Source organism: Gorilla gorilla, chromosome 14, assembly GCF_029281585.2.
Source record: "Gorilla gorilla gorilla isolate KB3781 chromosome 14, NHGRI_mGorGor1-v2.1_pri, whole genome shotgun sequence".
Taxonomy (NCBI): Eukaryota; Metazoa; Chordata; class Mammalia; order Primates; family Hominidae; genus Gorilla; species Gorilla gorilla.
The window spans coordinates 126,566,216-126,589,160 of record NC_073238.2 but is presented as its reverse complement, the minus strand read 5'-3'; the positions used below and the strand labels follow the sequence as shown (position 1 = coordinate 126,589,160).

General features: G+C 51.1%; 1 protein-coding gene across 3 annotated transcripts in view; it reads right to left on the bottom strand.

Moving 5' to 3' along the window:
* LOC101129018 (collagen, type I, alpha 1b-like) overlaps positions 1–22,945 on the bottom strand; it is a 719,603-nt gene that overhangs the window by 277,648 nt on the left and 419,010 nt on the right. For all 3 annotated transcript variants that reach the window (XR_010130628.1, XM_055360744.2, XM_019039477.4), the window contains exon 3: positions 5,486–5,540. The gene's annotated coding sequence lies outside the window, so the exon portion shown is untranslated. The remainder of the gene's footprint in view (positions 1–5,485; positions 5,541–22,945) is intronic.

Here is a 22,945-nt window from a genome sequence, read left to right as displayed (position 1 = left end):
AGGGTGCCTTCCCCCCTCACATCCATGATGCCCAGGTGGGGCTCCCTGCTCTGTCACCCCCAGAGTGTAGCTGGGGTCACCCAGCAGCAGTGAGGCTGCCCTGAGCCGGTGGGAGGGACAGGACCTGGACAGCAGCCCCAGCCACCCCTCACATTCAGGACCTGCCAGCGTCCCGGGTACCTGGCAGAGCCTGGGGTGGGCGAAGCTCCTGGTGTGGGGCTCCTGTAACCCTCGCACAGTCAGGGACGCCTGTCCTGTCCCTTCAAGGCTGGGGCAATGGAGCCAGCACAGAAAGAGAAGTTGGTCCTCGTCTGACAAGTGTGACCCAGTGTTCCTGGGCCGATGCCGGTCCTCATCATGGACTGGGATTGGCCACTGAGCACACTGAGGATGAGGGGGACACGCCAAGGGTCACATGAACACGGGCCCCTGCTGCACCTGGCCCGCAGCCCTGCTCCCCGGGAACTGTGCACAGCGGTGACTGTGGGTGAGGGGACCCGGGAAAGAAAGAGCACCCAGCCGCATCTGAGATCCAGACCCCAGTAATTCCTGCAGAGCTCCTATGTTGTCCTCGGTTGGACCAAGGCAGGAACTCAAGGGGGCAGGACTCAACACTATAACTCTCTTTTCAGGCAAGAAGCAGAGATAAAGGAGGCGGCGAAATTACCTTTCTGGTTAAATATATATTCCAAACAGCATTACATGGAGCATGAATGCATTGAAACTATCCGAGTGGAATTTTCACTCAGACACCTACATACAGAATACAGCTTAGAGGGGCCGACGCCCTGCTCAGGGAAAGACAGTTTTCCTTGTTGCCCATTTAAGACCAGGAATAGCACTACAGCCCATTACACATACATCTTGACTTCTTTTCTACCTCATCTTTTACCATTTCCAATTATTGCAAAGTCCACACAGATAATTAGGGAATAGGGAATAATTAGATAATGAGGTGAAAATCAGTTAATTTTTTTTTTTACCTAATTGCAAAAAAAATACCAGTTTCTGGTCTTGAATTATTCATACTCATCAATTGTATGAATGCTGGAAAATGCCAGAAAGTGCCAGAAACTCAGCATATCCTTTCATTGTTTTTTTAAATTGCCAAATTTTTTTTAATCAGTTAAACATTTAATGTACATAGGTTAAAAGCCCAGGCTGGGTGCAGTGGTACATGCCTGTTGTTCGAGCTACTTGGAGGCTGAAGTAGGAGGACTGCTTGAAGCCAGGAGTTTGAGGCTGTTGTGATCCATGATCTCGCCACTGCACTCCAGCCTAGGCAACAGAGTGAGACCCTGTATCTAAAAAAGTAAAAAACAGGAAAATAAACCTCCATTAGGTTCTACTCTTTCTGCCCTTCTCACTACTGCACTTGACTAGTCTCAAACACAGGCTGGGCGTGGTGGCTCATGCCTGTAATCCCAATACTTTGGGAGGCCAAGGTGGGTGGATCACTTGAGGTCAGGAGTTTGAGACCAGCCTGGCCAACATGGCGAAAACTGTCTCTACTAAAAATACAAAAAGTAGCTGGTATGGTGGCACATGTCTGTAATCCCAGCTATTCGGAAGGCTGAGGCAAGAGAATCACTTGGACCCAGAGACAGAGATTGCAGTGAGCTGAGATTGTGCCACTGCATTCAACCCTGGGTGACAGAGCAAGACTCCATCTTACACACACACACACACACACACACACACACACACACACACACACACACAACACAAAAACCCACCAACAGATCTGCAGGGCAGTGTCGATACCAGTCCCCAGAGGCAATCCACTTAAAAGCTAAAACTGCACCTGTTTATCCCCACATTTCTAAATAGCATGCTTATATTTCTATTTGCCGACTTTCTTTTGTTCAGTTTTGGCTACTGACTTCATGTAATGAAAAATAAGAATTCAGCATCTCTGTACCATGTCCCTACTTGTTATGAAGGTCTTTCCTCCCCCACACACCCACTGCTGTTTGTAACGTCTGAACAGATCAGTATTCCAGTAGATCAATTAAATGTCATGACATTGTATAAATATCACTCACAGCTGAGACCTGTAGTGTACTATAAATACAGTTTCCTCCTTAAATAATTTTTTTTTTAGTTTGTTTTTCCTGGACTTAATTGCTTTTTCATTGGATTCGTTTTTCGTATACATATCACTAACTCAGCCCTAAACTCTCTGTGAGAATTGTAAATCTCCTCTCAAAATGCAAAAGGCCCTTTGTGTTTTCATCTTCCCTGGGAGATGCCCCTCCTGCAGCCTCCCTTCCTCTTCAGCACCGGATTCCTTAGCTTCCCTTCCCATTCACTCTGGGGATTCCCATTGCCTCTTTCCTTTTGGATTCTTGGTTTCTTGAATCCCAAGTCTTTGTCTCTCGTTTTGTGGGGTACATCTCCCAGAGCCTCACTGAAAGAGTGAGAGATGTGTTTATTGAACAATTGTGTGTCTGAATTGTCTCGATTGATAGTTTGTTCATTTGGGTTAAAATTCTAGTAGAAAACTATTTTTCCCATAAAATTTTGAAGACAATTTTCCATTACCTCCTGGCTTCAAATATTGCTGTTGAGAAGACTAATAAACCTTGATTCTAGTCCTTTACTTGTTTTTAAATCTCTGGAAGTGTTTAGAATCTTTTTTTTTCTTTGAGTCCATAAGTCTCCCTAAAAAGGAATCCTTCATCATCCTGCCAGGGGTCTGATGTGCTTTCAGCCAGTGACCTGGGAAACCACCCAAAAAAAGAGGCAGCCCCCGCATCCTGTGACAACAAAGAAACCCTGAATCCTCTTGCCCTTGGCTCTGCCCAGTGCCCTCAGTCTGGAGTCTCTTCCCCATCCTCCAGACTCCACCTGAGGTGGGCGTGGCAGGCTACCTGGGAGTGGAGGAACACCTGGCCACGCACCTGCTTCTGAAATAGTCTTGCCACTCCCAGTCCCGCTATCCACCTGGTACCCTGGGAGCCCTGTCCCTTACCCTCCTTGAGAGCCCAGGATAAATGCACATCCTCGGTCGTGATGGCCTCTGCAGCTCAGCTCTCAGCAGCTCGCCTCGGCTAATTCAGTCCCTCCTCATGCATCTGCTGTGCAGCTTCCAAAATGTGTTCCTATTGCCTCTTTCCCACAGCTGTCTGTCCTGCATTTGTGTCCTTTAAAAAAACCCTCCTTACTATTATTTTATTGAGGCCTCAGGAGACAGTAGCAGGTGAATCAGGAAGTCAGCCTCTGCTGCGCTGAGGACTTCCTGGGTTTGGATATGACCTTGATGTGGCCGTTCTGCCACCTGCACCGACATTACAAAGGAGGGAAACACAGGGGCCATTCATGCCCACTGGCGATAGGTATGTGCCTCAGGGTGGCATGGAGCAGCAGCCGGGACTCCAGGTGCCTGAGGTTACACAAGGAAAACCCTAGGATGTCACCTGCCACTCCCAAAGATGATGCCTGCGGCTTCTCTGGGGGATGGCTGAGGAAACCAAAGGGTCTCCTGTGAGCTGTGAGGACATTCCTTCCAGCATCCTCTGGGGGTGCTTCCTGCCTGGCTAAGCACCGCCCCCATACAGTGTGGTGGATGCCGTCAGGGGTCAGCGGCCAGCCTGAGGTCTCAGCCCCCAGGAGCACCCAGCCTGCAGGATGCAGCACCACCCATAGAACAGGCTGCTGCAGGGATACGGGCCCTGAGCCATTGCCGGAATTCAACTCAAACTCAAGCAAGGGAGCTGACACCGGAGACTTGAGACCAACAGAACGTTCTCCAGAAGCGCCTTCCACTCAGGCCTGGGGGCGGGGGGGCGGGGGGGCAGTGGTCCCCAAGCATGGGAGGAAGGTGACGGGCTGGGCCCGGATTCTGTCCTAGCCATCAAGGGAGGGCCCGCACCTCTTGCAGGGGTGAGGCTGACACATTGTAAGTGGGGCTTCAACTGAGGGGAGCTGCTGCTTCTTACTGGCTCCACAGAGGCACCGGCCAGGTGACCACCGGATGCTTGTAGGAACATGGACATGAGATTTTACTAGAAAAGGAGGCCCAAGCTCTGCGGCCATCAGATGTTCTTTTTGTCCAGACATTACAGCGGCTGCTCAGGGCATGTTTGCTGCCTGTGGCTGTGTCTGGCAGGCAGAGAGGGCTCTGGATACATGATGTGTGCAAGGCTGACACACCAGAGCCGTGGGAAACAGGCATGGCTGGAGGGCAGGTGGAACGTGGGTTGACAGTGTGTCCCGTCAAAACTGCAGGCCGCTTTAAAAACCACTTTGTAGGTGGATGTGCAAAGATTTCACAAAACACTGCTATCCGATGGACGCTAAGAAGGCCTGGGGATCGCCTCCCCTACATGGCCCCAAAGGGCTGCCTCAGTTCAGTGAGCATCTTTCCACTTAACACTTCAGGGTTTAATGACCCAAAGAATAGAAATTGATGAGGAAAGACGTGCCAGCCCTCATCTTAAGATACATTTGTCATCACAATCATTACTCTTTCCAAACGTTCTCCCTCAGGGAGGAAAAGTACAATTGGAAAATAGAACGTTTTCACCCCCATCTTTCAATGCACGCGCCTTCCTTCACCTATGAACTCACTTCACCGGCAGTGTGTGCCAGGTGGGGGATGAGAGTTGCAGAGCGCAGCCCCTCCTGGGCGGCCCTTGGCCAGGGTGGGTCTGCTGGAAGCCCCCATGGACACAGATGGATGCCCCGGGGGTGGAGGGAGTGTGCAAAGAGCCGTGCAAGGCCCCGGTGCCTTATGGTTACCTTTGCTCAGCACACCCTGACGTCCTCACACAGGCTCCAAGGGCTCAGCCTGCAGAGTGGGCTTGGGCTGGGCCCCCTTTGCTCTGCCCAGCTGCCCTGGCTTGTGTTCCTCCTGCCATCACACCTGCTGGCTCCTGTCAGCACAACGACCCTTTCTGCACTCTGGGGTCTGCAGATCCCGCCTTCGAAAGCCCCAGGACGTGTCTGCATTCCAATTCAGTGTCCCAGGGCTGAGCTGGGGCTTCTGCTGAAGCCACTCATGGGAGGGCCGGCCTGGTGGCTGAGCCAGCTCTCCGAGCTCCTGCCCTGAACTCAGCCCACCCCTGTTTCCTCTGCCCCATGAGACCCAGGGTCCATGATACCCAAGCCAGCATCATCCTCAGAGCACTCGCTAATCCCCCACGTCTCCACGCCTCCCTCTGCTCATCCCATGTTCATGGGTGAAGCCCGCAAGTGGCCAGAGGTCATGAAGAAGAACGCCCTGGTCATTAGAGGATGGAAGAGAAGCTCTTCTGTGGGTTGGCTGGTTTGCTCATTCACTAGTGTTTGCAGAGGGCCCTGGGCCGGCCGTGTCAGGGCCATGTGGTGAAGAAAACACACAGGACGTCTGTCCTCCTGGGCCTCACAGTCCAGGGGACAGGCAGCTGTCAGGTAGAGAGCTGCAAAGCATGTATATGCCACGAAGACCCAGCAGGCTTTGGAACCGCCAGACCTGGGCTCCCATGCCACTATGGCCACTCACCTCCTGAGAGTCTTGGGGCAATCTGTGCAGCTTCTTGAGGCATTTATTTTCCCATCTGAAAAAGAAAAACAATAATGCCATGTTTACCAATGTTATGAAGATTAAGGGGGAGAATGCAGTTAAAACGTACGGTTACTTAGCACACAGCCCAGACAGGGCAAGCACGTGAAAATGGTACCAATGTCAGGAGCAGTGATTGTTACTCATCAAGCGTGTATCTGCCACTCTGTGCATCCTAATTCCACGAGGGATTATGAAAATAAATGAACATTCGGAGCTGTAACTGACTACTTCCGAAAGGCCTTGGCAGGAACTCCCTTAATGTGATTGTCCTTATTAATACCAGCAGTGCCGGGCTCCTGTGGAATGAGCCGTGCAACAGGCTTCTGGAAGCCAGGAGGGCTGGGCATGTCTCCTCTCCTTCCAGCTTCAGCCGGCGCTTCTCTGAGCCCAGCAGCTCCTGTGGGCAGGACGGTGGGTGGGCCTGGGAGGGAGTGGGCTGGAGGGTGGGGTGGGCCTGGAGGAGGGAGTAGGATGGAGGGTGGGGTGGGCCTGGGAGGGAGTGGGCTGGAGGGTGGGGTGAGCCTGGAGGAGGGTAGGCTTCAACTCTGCTGGAGTCCTAGAAGTGAATGAAGGACTTTCGTGCCTCCCACTCTGGACCTGACGGGAGGCTGGGATGGGCACTGGGGGATTCTTGGAACAGTTGCAGCCTAGAGGAGCTGGACAGAGACCCCTGGATGGAGGCCACGGTGCCTGTGGCCTGGGTCTCCTGGGCCCAGGAGATGAGGGAGGTGGTAGTAGCTGTGCTCTCTACTACTACTGAGCCTTGGGGCAAGGAGACCTCAAACAGACTGGATCTGGGCAGGGGCTGCCAAGGCCAGACTCCCCCAACCAGGGCTGCCCATGCAGCATATCCACAGCTGCACAGCAGGCAGGCATTGGGAATGGGCATCCAAAGACAGCAGTTGGAGGCAGAGGCTGAGGCAAGTGGCTTGAACAAGGACAGGGAGAATAGAGATTTGAGTCCCACACGTGCCTTGCTTTATAGCCAATGCCTGATTTCTTACTGGAAAAAATCTTAGATAAACACAAGTAGAGCATGGTTTCTGTTGAGACCTAAATGAGCACTGTAGTGGATCAGAGAGAAAAGATGCTCAGAGCGCGTGATGGGAAGCAGTGGGAGAGGAGAGGACAGGGCCTGCCCTGCAGGACGGCAGCTCTAGAGGGAGGGGCTGCCTATGAGCACCTCTCAGGAGAGCCCAAGGCCGAGGCTGGACGGAGCACGCAGAGCTGGAGGAACTGAGGAGAAAAGCCTCCTAGCAGGGTGTTCAGGGAAATCTCCCAGGTGGAAGAGGAAGATAACAATTCTATTTTTTTATTTTTTATTTTTATTTTTATTTCTTTTTGAGATGGAGTCTCGCTCTGTCGCCCAGGCTGGAGTGCAGTGGCGTGATCTCAGCTCACTGCAAGCCCCGCCTTGTGGGTTCACACCATTCTCCTGCCTCAGCCTCCTGAGTAGCTCGGACTACAGGCACGCGACACCACACCTGGCTAATTTATTTTTGTATTTTTAGTAGAGATGGGGTTTTACCGTGTTAGCCAGAAGAGAACAATTCTAAAAGCTGCAGCAGTAAAGAACAAATAAACGGCAAAAAAAAAAAAAGAGCAGATGGAAACAGCAGTGCCTAGACAACCCAAAACATACAGAGAAAAGAAAACTCAATAATCAACTTGAAAATGACAGCAAGAAAGTCATTAGCCATGTCATGAAATCCAGCAGGCTGACTTGTCTCTGTGGCACAGAGAGCCAGCAACATGGCACCTGGGGACTGGGCAAGGACGCGCACAGCCCATGAGCCCCACCCTCAGGGTGCCACAGTGGTCGAAGGGAGGGGAAAGCATTGTGGGATGCTTTCTTGGGAAAGTGTTTGAGGAGGCAGCGGCGAGCCATGAAATCCGCAAACCCTGCACGCCCAGGTGAGCACACGCGGCAGTGATGGCTTATCTGGGAGGGAGAATACAGGTGCGACATAAATAATCCAGAAATGGAAATATTTCTGAATTGAATCATAAGCAAAGTCTAAAATAATGGCCCCGAAATGAAAGTATTTATTCTGCAAAATCTAAGAGTTAGCATGACATGGGTGGGGCAGGGGTGAGTCAAAGTCACACAAGTCACTGGAAGAGGCTGGGAATGGGTGGGAAGGAGAGAACAGGTGTGATGTAAAGCCCACTTCTCATGGGACTGAGGCTGGCCAGGGTCGGGGAAGTCCCCGGTCCGAAGTTTCCATAAAACGGTACAGAACCTTACGATGGACACTGACGATTGCGAAGGGCAGGCACCATTACCAACCCCACAAAGAAACTGAAATCCAGCAGGAACAGCAGAAGGAAACAGCAGTGCCTAGACAACCCAGAAAATAGAGAGAAAAGAAAACTCAGTAATCCACTTGAAAATGACAGCAATAAAGTCATTAGCCATGTCACGAAATCCAGCAGGCCGACTTGTTTTGTTCAAAGAAGAAACTGTCTAGATGGACAGGCAATCCCTAGGCTCTGTTCTGTGGACAAGAAACATACTAAAAATAATAGAATAAAAAGCCTGAAAATAAAGGAAAGAGTAAAGTGATACTGGGTAAATGAAAGCCCAAAAGGCAAAAAGAACAGAAAGAGGCCGGGCACGGTAGCTCACACCTGTAATCCCAGCACTTTGGGAGGCAGAGGCGGGAGGCGTGGTTGAAGCCAGGAGTTTGTAACCAGCCTGGGCAATGTAGCAAGACCCCCATCTCTACAAAAAAATTAAAAATTTCGGCAGGCGTGGTGGCACACGCCTATGTTCTCAGCTACTCGGGAGTCAAGGTGGTGAGCACTAAGACAGGCTGAAAAATATACCCTAAAAGGCACTGTTTACAAAGAAGGCATCAAAATTAAATCCTGGCACCTCTGCTCATGCCCAAGGGTGCAGCCTGGAGGAAAGGGCAGGTGGGCAGCCAGGACCTCAGCTGCTCTCTGATCTCACAGCAGGAGATGAGGCGGCAGGAGGATTTTCTGACCAGTATGAATAAGTAAATTATTGTAGACAAAGATGATTAATGCTTCTGGTACTTTTCTACCAAGATTCAAGCAGATTGAAGGGTGCCATTGATCTTCCATGGGAGGGAAAAGGGGACCTTGGCTCATGTGTAGAGAATTTCCTGAGGAGTCAGTAATGACCTTGCTTGTGTGTGCAGGGCACCAAACCAGCAGCCATCTCACGTAAGCCAGTGGAAAAAGTTCCCCACACCAGGGGCTTCTCTGTGTATGTGGCACAGTTGCCGATTGGTTGGTTGATTCAGTTTTCACCTTTTCACCAGTATTTCTGGGATAAGATGTGTCTCATTTCCTGCCATGCTCCCCCTCGGCAGCACCAGGCCTTGCAGCTGGGTGCCTGGGAGCACATGCTCGCCAGCAGGGGAACCCAGGCAGGTTACTGCACTTCTTAATCTATAAAATGGGAAGTGTAATAGTACCCCCTCCTCAGGCAGGTGGAAGAATTTCTGAGTGAATGACTGGGAAAACTAGCATGTGGCAGGTGACAGGGAGTGTGGCTCTCAGCAGCACCCCAGCAGGTGAGCTGGAATAAAGGCTGCAGCCGCCTTGTGGCCACGGGCCTGTGTGTGCCAATGTTTTCCCAGCTGTAGGCCAGCCTTTAAAGATGAACAATTAGTGGATGGAATTATCTCGTTGACTCACACCCTCAGATCAGAAGGCCCTGTGTGTTTGCAGAAGCTCAGCCAACCTGCATCCTAGCTGGGCTCCATGGTCCACAGGGAAAGAACAAAGAATTCTATTCCAAACATGAGTTTTTCTAAGAGAAACGCGAGCCTTCTGATTCACCTGCTTTTTGAATTAAGGGTGGTATCAATTAATAAATATTAAAGGATGCTTTTCTGTGGGGTTGTCATCAACAAAGAGCCTAGGAAGACCCACAAAAAGTGGAGAATTGGGGGTAGGAGGGATGGAGAGGCGAGAGACGGAGGGGTATGGGGGGCAGGTGGGCTTCCCTGGAGGAAGACTGCATGCAACATTTCCTGATGCAGGCTGACCCGAGTCTGCAGTTGGCTCTAGAAATCTGTGTGGTCCCAGGAGAGTTACTTCAAGGTTCTGAGTTTCAATTCTCTGTAGTAAAATAAGGCTGACACTACCTGCTTCCTGGCTGGGGTGAGGATCAGCTGTGCTTAGCACACGCATCGCTCGGCAGATGATGATGATGGTGAGGACAATGGCGATGGTCATTACTAATCTTAATGAAGAGCACGTGGCTGGGCTCCCACCCTTTGCACTGGGCAAAGTCTTCTCTTTTGTGAGAGAACAGGACAGACGGGCTGGGGGGCGGGGGTGGTCAGGGCAGGCTCAGAGGTGAGGGCAACCTGGTGTGTGGCGCTGGTTCCACCTGCCCTCAGCAGTGGGTACATCATGGCATTTCTGAACACCACCCTGACCCTGCAGGCGCCCCCAGGACCCCTGCCACCCCCTCTACCCGTGAAATAGCACAGCTGCTCCAGACTGTGTCCTGGGGTCAAATGGTCTTTCCCTTCCATGGAGGAAAGAGGTCAACTTGCTCGTTGAAAAAATTTGGCTCCTGCACAGAAATCTCTATTTCCTTCAAGGTAAATGATGAGAGATCAAGCCTCTTCCATTATTCCCCACTCTCTTTAGTGTTACATCGGCTCGAAGGGGTAGAAAAAGCCCATTTCTGCACAGTTCCTGAGAGCTCCCTTTTAACAACAGATTTCTCCAAAGGCACCAGCCGGTCCCCTACTGCACAGAAAGTGCCCATGAACTCACGGCCCCTCCCAGAAGAGCGCGCTTCACAGAGAACGAGGTGCAATATTTATAAGTTTCACAGCAGTTTGCCTGGTGGGCAGGCGGAGTTGCCTCCATCTTTTCTGACCTCTGATTTTTCCTTCTTTCTACATTCATCTTCAAAACAAACCAAAACTGAACCCAGAAATTCTCCATCCAAGACAAAGCAGACAGAAATAAAACACACGAATGCCCCCTTTATCCGCAGAGCACTGGCCGGGACAGCGGAGTGGCCACAGTCCTCTGTCTTGGTCTGCTCCGCCGTGCCATGCGCAGGCTTCTGTGGTCAGCCCGGCCGCCCCAGGAGTGAAAGCTCTTTTCAAAAATAACGAGCCTGGCAACTATTCCCCAGTCCCTCCACCATGCGCCTAGAGACATCTGAGTGTCAGGCTGGGCTGGTGGCATTTTCCAGAGAGGCCAAGGGGATAAGACCAGACACACATGGAGAAGAAACGCAGAGGAATGGAGCCTGCTGGGCCAGTCTGGAGAAAGCACAGCAGGTGTGGGCAGGGTGGGGGCGGGGGACAGTGGGGAACTGAATCTTGCTGACAGCTCAGAGGTGACCGCTGGCCCGAAGGCTATTTTTTGCAAACTGTTTTCCATCCTTTGGACAGAAGTGCCTGGGCTGTGAAGCTATTGTAAACATCACTTTTTACCAAGAATCTGCCTCCCTTCCCCCAGCTCTCTGGCAGAGCAGGGCAGCCCCTCTGTAATTCCGAGCCCCTGCACCATACCCTCCCTGGACCCACCCCACATGTCCTGCCCTTCAGCCCCCAGGGCGTGTGCACTGACTGCTGTGGCCCCAGCTTGGACATTCTCCTGGTTCTGTTTCTCTCTGTCTGGGATGGAAGCATCCTGAGCATATTCTCTCACACACAGTCAGCGCCACCACCATGACAGGCCTGCAGCAAGGCAGATGATCAGAGGTCACAGCCCATGGACCCCGTGATTTCTACTCATGCCTCCTAGAACATCAGTCTTCTCAACCTACCTCAGGTGTGTGAATGAATGATTTCTAAGAAACCAGTCGGCCCGGCGAGGTGGCTCACACCTGTAATCCCAGCACTTTGGGAGGCCGACGCGGGTGGATCACCTGAGGTCAGGATTTTGAGACCAGCCCGGCCAACACGGTGAAACCCGTCTCTACTAAAAATGCAAAAATTAGCTGGGCCTGGTGGCACATGCCTGTAATCACAGCTACTTGGGAGACTGAGGCAGGAGAATGGCTTGAACCCGGGAGGCAGAGGTTGCAGTGAGCCGAGATCATGCCACTGCACTCCAGCCTGTGTGACAGAACAAGACTCCTTCTCAAAAAAAAAAAAAAACCAAAAAAACAAAAAACAAAAAGCAAAACAACAACAACAACAAAGAAACCAGTCTCACTTCTGCCCTTCTTGTCTCTGAATACAACTTCATGAAAATATCCCCCATGAGTGCAGAGACTGGGCAACACAGCACTTCACCTCTCTTCCAGAGGTTCCAGCCACTGCTGGAGAGGAGGCCACGGTGGATGCCCAAGGCTAGGCCCAGCTCACCCCACCCCATAACCAGGCTGGCTGGGTGCCAGGGGATGCGGAAGAGGGTGCCAGGGAACCTCAAGGTGGGCTTGGCCCTGGCGCCGGCCTCATGGTTTCTTCTGGTGTGCTTGCTGGCAGAAGGGTAGCCTTGACCCAGTGGGACCCATTCTTTAGTTGCCTCTGCTCTGCTGAGCCTGAAACCCGGGGAGCTCATTAGTGCCTGCCAACCAGGGTGCCGGTGAGGGTGCTCATTCCGGGGAGGCTCCATCCACCTGGCAAGGACTTTTTCTTTCTTTTCTCTGAGAGAATTCAGCAGTATGACAATGAGAAGCACTGAAATAAAGAGGCTAACATAATGGTGCTGACCCACCAGCATTGGATTATGGGCCCATTGTTGGTGGGTCGGGAGTGTGGGGCTGACCCAGCGCCCGCCACATGGAGTTCTCTGGTCAATATTGACACAGGGGAGCTGGCTGAGCTGTCAGTGCCTGCAGCAGGGGAGAATCCTGTCCACACCTGGGCACCCAGAGTGGGCACTGAGAGGGGGTGCAGCCAGGGGCTCGATTCTTCACCCACACACGCTCCAAACCTCTTGGAGATTTTAAGTCGTAGCTTTTGTCAGATGATTTTGAAGGTCTTCAGAAACTGCTGTTATCATATGTCATCAAGAAAATGAAAAGTAAAGCCAGAACGAGATATTGCCACACACCCTCTAGAATGTCTAAAATTAAAAAGACTGAAAGCACCAAGTATCCGAAGAGATGTGGAGGGGCCAAAACCTTCCAGTTGGAGCACCAGTGGGCAACCCCTTGGGTGGTTTTGCACAAAGTCAACACGCGCCTGGCCTTGGACAACAATTCTGTTCTTGGGTGTCATCTGAGGGAAGGAAAATACTGGTCTATATGAAGGTCTATAAAATGCTTGTGCACGAAGAGGCATAGCTGCTTTCTGAACAATAACTCTAGTCCCCAAACAACCAAATTGTCCATTAACAGGAGGCTGAGGCAGGAGAATCTCTTGAACCTGGGAGGCGGAGGTTACAGTGAGCTGAGATTGTGCCACTGCACTCCAGCCTGGGCGACAGAGCGAGACTCTGTCTCAAAAAAACAAAACAAAGCAAAACAAAACAAAACAGGAGGACGGCAAACAGAAGGTGGTGTGTGGGAGCAAGAGGACGGCACTCAGCAGTAAAACAGCTCAAGCCACTGCTCCGCTAACCACCGGAGTGAATTCACACTCAGAGCGGCACACGGAGCGTCAGGACCCAGCCGCGGGCGCAGGCAGGGCAGGTCCCATTCCCATGACAGTCTAGCGGGGCCGAACTCTTCTGAGGGAACAAAATCACAACAGAGCCTTTCTGGGGGCGGCCGGGACCCCTGGGTGGAAATAAAAAGCGTTTCCTGGGCAATGGAACTGTTCTGTGTCACAATGGGACACACATTGCAGGAGTGTCTCTGCCAAACCTTTAAAGCTAAGATTTATTTCAATATGTGTACATTTTAACTTGAAGAGAAAAAGAAAGAACAAGAAAGAAGATAGTGTTTTGGGCGCCTATTAAGGAAAACAGAAACCTCAGTGGAACGGGCCCATGATCCAATCACACATGGGCGTGTGGTAGAGGTGGCGGGTGGGGAGGTGTGGAAATTAAATAAAAATTTAAAGGGTTGGGGGAGAAGAAAGGGGGCTGTGGACATGGACCCGCGAGTCACCAATGGGCACGGTGAAGCGTAGTGCCCCGGGGTGATGGAAAATGCTGGTGGTGACGTGGTCATCAGAGACTGAGGTTGGACGCTGGCTACATCTCTGCTGTGAAGGGCTGCATGGGAGCAGGTGACCAGTGGGGCTGGAGAGCTTATGCGGGGAGCTCAGTCTGAGAGCAGGTGCCGAGGGGCCACCTGGTGTGCAGAGCCCCAGGCACAAGGAAGGCGCCTGCTCAAGACCCCTGCAGTAATGCAGTCAACACACAGCCAAGAGGTCAGCAACGCTGGTATCCAGTCAGGACTTCCAGAGGGAAATCGGGAAGGTGACCTCCAGCTCCTGTGCTCCCTGTGGCCTTGGCCACACTGGGCACCACGTTCACGCTCACACGGGGGCCTCTGCTCCCTCGTTCATGCTGAGGTCCAGGGCAGCACCGAGTGGTGTTCATGGAAACGACAGCTGTGAGTGTTCAGTGAGTCCCACTGCGAGCCCCGTGATTCATGGGACGTGATCTCATGCTCCCAGCAACCCCGAGGGAGTCAGGCCCTGTTTCACAGACAAGGAGACCGAAGTTTAAGAGGACAGTAGCTTGCTTAGAGTGCGGCTGGAGGCTTCTTACTACAGGAAGAAACAGAAGAGGCACCATCCTTCCTCTACTTTCCTGGCGCCCCCCCCCAGCCCTCCCAGGACACTCTCATGCCTTCCTTCCCAGCTCAGCTCAAGCCCCAGGAGGCAGGACTCCAGGGGGCCCACGAGGAGCCCCCCACTGTGCAGAACTGTGAGAACTGCAGGCAGATGTGACTCTTGAGATCAGGCCTGAGTGTGCACCGAGCTGGGCGGCCACCATGTAACATGAGGAGAGACTACTGGGTAGTGGGGAGGCTGCCCGGCTGTGGCAGCCACGTGCCCGGCCTCCAGCTGCTGAGGGTGACCCTGGCTGGCAGTCAGCGAGGAGAAGCGGCAACCTCAGTCCTGCAACCCCAGGGAGCTGGCTTCTGAGGACGATGAATCCCCCGGAGCCCGGACAAGACCAGGACTCACACCAGACCGCAGCCGGCTGCTACCCTCGGCCTGATTCCGGGCCTCATCCTGGGCTGCCCACTCACCCTGACCAAGGAAAGGACGGGCGCCAGGAGGATTTTCAGGGTCATGGATTTATCCTTGACTTCCTCCCGGATCCCAGGAGATAGTTCAGCAGGGGCTTAAACACGGGAAGGCCAGGGCATGGCCACCAAGCCCCCTTCCTGGAGCCCAGGCTCCGAATCTTATGGCGGGGAAGGGAGGGCAGGGAGGAAGCGCAGGCCCAGACCAGCTGGTGTGGACCTCGAAGCAACCCCTCCTCTCTGTGCAATGCTGTGGGTGGGGCATGGGCAGGGAAGGCGAGGAAGGCTTAGGGGCCAGTGGAGGTGCGGGTTGGGGAGGAGAGGAAGGCTCAGGGGGCCAGTGGGGGTGCAGGTGGGGGAGGCAAGGAGGGATTAGGGGCCAGTGGTGTGTTGGGGTGAACTGTAATCTCTGCCACCTGAAAATACGCCCATATTTGGTGATGTGGTGGCTGCCGATATCATTAGTAAAGTGAAGACGAGGTCATCCTGAAGTAGGAGAGCCCCAGCCCCACAGGACTGGTGTCATGGGAGGAGGAGGTGGAGACACAGAGATGGGCACCCAGGGACAGGCCACTCACGGGATGACAGAGGCGGAGAGGGGGTGACCCTTCTACAAGCCAAGGACCACTGGGAAAGTCAGCACCTCCAGAGGCTGGAGCAGGTTCCTGGCAGGACTTCAGAAGGAACCAGGACTGTCTACCCCTGGAGTTTGGACTTCTGGCCTCTAGAACTGCAGGGAGTCCGTGTCTGCTGCCTCGGCCTCCTGGCCTGTGGAGCCTTGGGGCGGCCACCCTAGGAAGCCCCTGCGGCAGCCGTGCAGCTCTGGCCCAGGACGCAGCCTCGGCTCACGTGAAATGCTCGGCCCATGCGCAGGGTGCCAGGTGAGGGCTTGGGCCCGGGAGTCACGTGCAGTGTGGGATCCTGAGCACGTTCCCAACCTACTCTTTGTCCTTTTATTTTTTTATTGGCACAAAGGAACAACAATACTAACTTCCACAGGGCCCTACAAGGCCTGGGCGCTTCCTCAGTTTAGAGGGAGTCTCGTACGTGCTGTGTGGGCAGCACGTTCTCCGGGGGCTCCCGAACAGCAGCCTGGGCCTCTGTCGGGCGGTCACTGGAGCTGCAGACCCTACGCCTGGCCTCTCCAGACCTCCCCAGTCAGAAACTCCCAGGAGGGCACAGTAATTGTGTCTGAACCCGGCCACAGGACAGTGCTCACACAGCCAGTTCACAGCCTGGATTGGAGTAAGGTCTCAGTGTGTGTTGGTCACTACAGCCAGTGCTAGTCAGAGAATCATTGTTTCAAGACCTCCTAGGGAGTAAGAGAAGCAAATGTCAGGTCTTTATGTCGTAGGACAGATCCCACCTGTCCTGCTTGGGCCGGAGGGAGGCAGGGGTCTGGGCACTAACTCCCCTTCTGCTTTCTGGGGCTGCTCCAGAGGGGCTTGGAGACCCCTCCTCACCCGCGCAGGTGGGCTCTATGCACTTTCAGAACTCAGAATTCTGACCCATGCAATTTGCAGAAGGACAGAGGCAAAGGTTGCCAGGCAGGTGTCCAGCCCCGATCTTTGCAGGGACCATCCAGAGATGATATTTAGAGGATCTTTGCAGCATCCAAGGCCGGAACTTCAAAAACCAGAGTCAGCACGAGATACTGCTCTCAGACACTTCTGCGGCGCAAAGAAATTCTCAAATGTCACCCGCCCAGAGTCCAGTGCATAGCCGAGTGATGTATTTATATACATCATGTTTTAGATGAAAGTATTTGATGCACACAACTCACCGTAGTGCAATCAAAGCAGGAAGCACTCATTCTGAATTAGCCATTTTGGTGTATTATCCTAATAGAGTATTATTTTTAAACTACCACAACATTTTAATTACATTCTCAGCATGAATCATTATGTACCTTGGTGAAAAGCACTTCTGACTGTAATTGCACACTGGAGTCCCCTGATGGAGTCGATGAACTTGAACCCTGAAATGGGCTGACACGCAGGGCGCTGATGCGTAGCTGCTCCCACGAGCCCCCTGTGTGTGGTGCCACCGGCCTGGCCCCTGAGATGCTGGCCTCTGCTCCCTCCTCCTCCCTCCTCTCTCCTCTCCTCCCTCCCTCTCTTCTCTTCTTCCTCCTCCCCCCTCTCCTCCCTCCCTCCCTCTTCCTTCCCTCCTTTCTTCCTCCCTCCCTTTTCTCCTCTTCCCTCCTCTCCACCCTCCTCCCTTCCTTCCTCCCTCCTCTCTTCTCTTCTCCCTCCTCTCCTCCCGCCTCTTTGTCCCTCCCTCCTTCCTCCCTCCGTCCTCCCTCCTCCCTCCCTCCTCTTCTTCCTTCTCTCTTCTGCCTCTCATTCCTGCCTCCATCTTTTTCTTTAACAATCTTTATCAGGCACCTGCAGATACCAGTGGTCCTGTCACTTCCAGGGACACCAGCAGAACTCCCTGCCCTCTTAGAGCTTATGTTCTGCCCAGGAAATGCATCCTTCCCTGTAGAGAAGTCACAGGCATGTTTACCTGTGGGGATGGGTACTCCACGGGGAAGGAAAGCAGAGAGGGGCAAGGACACACCGGTCGTGGGGGTTGGGGGAGCTGACTGAGGAGGGGTCGCCGGAGCAGACGTGTGAGCACAGACGCTTCCACGCTGACATTTCACCCACGAAAGCCACCAGGGCCACTGATGATATAGCTTGGATGTTGTCCCCTCTAAAGCCTGGGTTGAAATATAATCCCCAGTGTTGGAGGCGTGGCCTGGCGGGAGGTGATTGGATTATGGGCTGGATTTCTCATGAACGGTTTAGTGCCATCCCCCTGGTTCTGTCCGTGAAATTGTGAGTGAATTCTCGTGAGATCTGGGGAGACGCAGGAGCTCTCCCAGGAAACTTCAGTACACGCCTCTGGCAAAAGACAGGGAGCTTGCCTTGGCCTCATTTGGAACCTTCTGGTTTATGGAGTGTTTTCGCCCACCCCAGCCTGGTGGAAGCTCCCATGACTTGCAGAGAAAAGCAGGGTGGATGGGATGAAGCCTTTCCACAGAAGAATCAGCTTAAAGAAGTGAAGCCATACAGGCAGCGGTCATGGCCAATGCCTTTGTCCTCCCAGCCAGTGATGTCTTTGTGGAGCACTCTCGATGAACAAGACTTGATGGGCTGGAAGGAATAGCAACAGCGCCCAGGAGCTGGTGGGAGGAGTGGACAGCACCCGGTGCAGCACAGCCTGGAGGTTCTGTGGGTTCCCTCTGCTCCAGGCAACAAGAGGCGGTGCCTAAGGACTTCCCAAGGTCTCTGTGAGCCTCTAACCTCTATCTTCCTGTGGTTCTCACCCATGGAGGAGAACCTGGGATCCACGACTTGGTAGCTCACAAAAGACAGACACTGCATCCACTTAATTCACTCCCTTCATTCCTCCGGGTAAGGGATAGAGACATAATGGAGTGGGTGTGCTGCAGAGAGTGTCGGGGACAGAGGGAAGGAGGGCTGGACCATCTAGAAAGCCCCACTTCATCAGATTCTGCAGCTTTCAAAGCAAACATTCCCAGAGCAAGGCAGGAGGGTGCCAGCCCCTGGAGAAGCCATGCTGTGCCTCCGTGATGCCGAGTGCGGCTGCAGGGAGCATCTGCGTTCTATGGGTGATAAGGCCAGGGTACGAAAATGGAGCTTTTCACCTCTCCTCCTCTTCTTACTCTAAGAGCTTTATATAACCAGGGTTTTCATAGCGTGGGGCAAGATTAGTGCTACTAGAAATGATGTGTAATGCCTTATTAATTAGAACTGTGCCTGGTGAGACCTTCTGAGACGTTTCAGCAATTCTGAGAATTAGAAGGGTGTGGTTTTGCTCTGGTCCAATTCTTTTCTTTTCCTTTCTTTCTTTTTAGCTTTTGTATTCAGGAAGACCACTTCTTAGAATAGGCAAAGCCCTGGCAAAGGTGAATGGGGCCTCTTTGTCTCCCTGGCTATAGTCTCCCCACCCTATCCTGCTCGCCCATCCCAGGCTGGGTCCACACGGTACAGCACGCAGGGAAATCAAGCTGGTCCCCATCCACTCCTGTCTGGCTTCTGCACCCTTTCCCTCTACCCCATAGAATCCCCATTTGCAGCAAATAGCTGGCTCTTTTCGTTGGTCATGACTTTGCTGACCAGATCCACTCCCAGGTCAATTCCTGGAGCGTTGGAAAAATAAATCCATAAACGGAAGAAGGATACAGGGACACAGAGGCTGCCATGAGCCTTGCAGAGCCACAGCACCGGACCACTGTAGTTGTGAGGGGCAGGCCACCTGCTGCTGCTTCCCCCACCTCCCCCAGAAAGGCCGCCTCCGAGACTCTAAGCACCAAGCACATTCGCCGCCATGCTCATCTGCTCCTGGTCAGCCTCAGAACCTTTCCTTCTGTTACTTTAAATGGTGATAATGGATCAAAAAGCTTTCTGATGAGTGGATCCTTGGGCTAAAATGCTTGAGTTCAAATCCAAGTCAACTACTGGCCACTTCACCTCCCTGTGTCTCAGTTTCCTCATCTATAAAATGGGGACAGCGGTCGTGCCCGCCTCACAAACTTGCCGAGATACCGAATGAGCTGAACAGAATGACTCACATATAGTCAGGTGTGGATAAATGCTGGCTGTTATTGTAAGCACAGAAGAATGCCCTGGGATTTGTCTTTCTGGCCCAGTGGAAGTCACCTCCAACTGCCCTTACTGTGAGGCTTTCCATCAGTGGGTGTGGACAGTGCCCCAGGGAGTCAACAACAGAAAAACAACACACAAATGGTGGAAGGAGGGGGTGTCGTGGAGGGAGGGGGGCGTGGTGGAGGGAGGGAACCGTGGTGGAGGAAGCGGGGGATGACCCGGCCGAGGATGAGGCCAGTTTGCTTTGAAGCTCCTCCAGAGCCCAGACACTGGAGGGGTCGACGGATGCCTGCCCACCACTGTCCCCTACAGCCCAGGCCCTCCGCCCAGCCCTGTCTTAGATGGAACCACTTGAGGTCAGGATCTCTTTTCCCCTGGTTCTCCTTCTTTTTGATTCTGGAAGACGCAGGTCTCTTCCAGCTCCAACATTCTGAGCATCCAGGGCCTCCTCTACAGCCACTTTCTACCGCTCCTCACGCCACGAGGCCCCTGGAAAGCAAGAGCTGCCCTTGGGATCTGAGGTTCCAGGCGACACAGAGCGGAGAGGTGGAGGAAGGTGTGACAGAGGCTGCTGGATGGGGATGAAGTCGCAGTTGTGTGGGGGCGGTGAGTCCTGAGGATCTGTGGGATGTTAGGGTGACGCTTAACAATGACGCACCGCACACTTCAAAACAGCCAGAAGAGAGGACTTTGAATCTTCTCACCACAAACAAGATGACGAAGCTGTCCATTTTCTGTGAGATCATCTACACCATTTAATGCACTCAATGCAATATGACCTTTCAAGAAAGCCAGTGAGGAGCTTCTGACTAAAATATGTTGCTTCTGAATTTCACATAGAAAAGTAAGTCAGCAAAAATAGAGATTCTGAAAATTAAAAGTAGTAAAAATGATTTTCCCTTGGCATATTAAACATTGGAGCATATATATATATATAATTTCTATTTTTATTTATTTTTGATTTTTTGAGACAGAATCTCACTCTATTGCCCAGGCTGGAGTGCAGTGGTGCAATCTCAGCTCACTGCAAACTCCACCTCCTGGATTCAAGCGATTCTCCTGTCTCAGCCTCCCGAGTAGCTGGGATTACAGGCGCCCGCCACCAGGGCTGGCTAATTATTGTACTTTTAGTAGAGATGGGGTTTCACCATGTTGGCCAGGCTGGTCTCGAACTCCTGACCTCAGGTGATCCACCCTCCTCGGCCTCCCAAAGTGCTGGGATTATAGGGATAAACCACTGCACCTAGCCAGAGCATATTTTAAAAGCTACAATAATTAAAACAATGTGGTATTGGAAGAAAAATAGACAAAAGTATAAAAAAAGTCAAGAAACAGCAGCAAATATACACAAGAATTTACTATCTGATAAAGATGACATTTTAAATAAGTGAAGAAAAGATCAATGTTTTTAAGCAGTGATGTCAGCCCAACTGGAAGAAAATAAGCTGGATTTCTAGTTTACACTGTATACCCAAATAAGTTTTAGAGGAAACAATTATACATGTGAACAATGAAATAATCTTAGATGTCATACCTAAGAAATCTTTGCCTAGCCTTACAGAAAACACTAGAAGAAAAAAGGGTAGAATTTTTTTCATAATTGGAATGAGAAAAAAATCACAAAATCTAGCATCCATAGAACAAAGGATTGCTACTTCATATATATATTTCTCATTTTTTGAACAGCTTTATTGAGGTGTATTTGCTATACAGTAACCCTTACATATATAAAGCAAATGATTTGATAGTTTTTACATATGTATACAGTTGTAAAACTACCATTGCAATCAAGATAACAAACACATCTGCCACTCTCCATGGCTCTTGCCCTTTGTAACCTGTCCCTCCAACCCCGCCCCACCCTGCTCCCCCATCCCAGGTGCACTCTGGTCTGCTTTCTGTCACTACTGACTAGTTTGCTTTCTCTAGAATGTTCTGTAAACAGAATCACACAGGGTATACTCTATCTTGTCGTATTTCTTTCACTCAGTAGAACTATTTGGAGATGTATCCATGTTGTTGCGAGTATCATTAGTATGTTCCTTTTTATTCCTGAGTAGGATTCTACTGTACAGATATACCTCCATTTGTTTATCCAGTTATCTGTTGATAGACATTTGGGTGCTTTGCAATTTGGGCTGCTGTGAACATTATGCATGTATCACTGTATGGACATGTGTCTTCATTCCTCTTGGTCTGTCTGAGCTCCACACCTAGGGAGCCTTTGGAATTGCTGGGCCATGTGATAAGTTCTATTCAACATGTTAGAGAAATTGCTGAGGTGTTTTGCAAGTGGCTGCCCCATTTTCCATCTCCACCATCAGCTTGTGATGGTTCTAATTTCTTCACGTCCTCACCAACACTGTTACTGTCTGTTGTATGTTTATTATTATCATTGTGGCCATGCTGGTGGGTGCAGTGGTATCTTGCTGTGGTTTTTATCTGCATCTCCCTAGTGACTAACGATGCCGAGCATCCTTTGAAGGCCATGTTACCATGATGACATCTTCTTTGGTGAACTGTCTACTGAAATCTCTTGCCCATTTTTTGTTGGCTCATTTGTCTTTTTATCATTCAGTTTAAGAGTTTTTAACATACTCTAGATGCAAGTCTTTTTTATCAGATACACGATTTGCAAATATTTTCTCCCAGGCTGTGGCTTGTCTTTATATTGTCTGAACAGCATCTTTTGAAGGCCAGAAGTTCTTAATTTTGATGACATTCAATTTATCATTTTTTTCTTTTGGTGTCATGTCTAAGAAATCTTGCCTAACTTAACATAAAAATTTGAAATTTTTGAATTATGAAAAGGAATAGAGACAAAGAGAAAAGATAAATGAATAGATCAAAATATTTGAATTCATAGTATAAAGTGCTAATTTGTCTAATAGATAAACAGCTTTCACAAATCAATAAGCAAAAGGCCAGCCATCTAACAGAATGCATTGCCAAGGAATACAAGCAGACAGTTCACAGAAAAGGAAATACAAATGTCTCCTCCACAGAAAACTCAACTTTACTAATAAAAAGAGAAACTCAAATTAAAACTACAGCAAGATTTCATTGACTTAACCCTCAAGTGGGCAGAGATCAAAAAGTTGGGTGGCCACTGGGTTGGTAAGGAGGTTGGGGGTAGGAGATGGACTTTCTTACAGTGTCTGACAGAGCATGTATTAGAACAGAATCTACAGAGAGCCATTTGTCAATTACCTGTTAATGCAACATTCCTTTTCATCCAAAATTGCACTTCAGGAAATTTATCTTTTGCATATACTGACTCATGTGCAAGATGTACGTGTTCAAAGATACCCATTGCAGCATTGGGTAAATGTGCAATATTGAAAGAAATCTATCAGCAGGAGACTGATCAGATAGCGTATGGCTGATTCATACAATCAGACAATGGGACATTGCTGGGGGAGTGTCCTCCCCTACCCAGGTTCAGGTTTCAATGTACAGTAAGCCCCCTGCCTGGCTTTCTGTCCCAACCCCCAATTAAAAAACAGAAAGGGGCTCAGCTTCACAAATGGACAAATTAGAAGACACATTTCCAGGAGGTTCCCTCCTGTACCTTTTGAGTTTTATGCATATACTGTCATTCAAAACAAAGCAAAACTGGCTGGGTGCGGTGGTTCATGCCTAAAATCCCAGCAGTTTGGGAGGCCGAGGTGGCAGGATTGC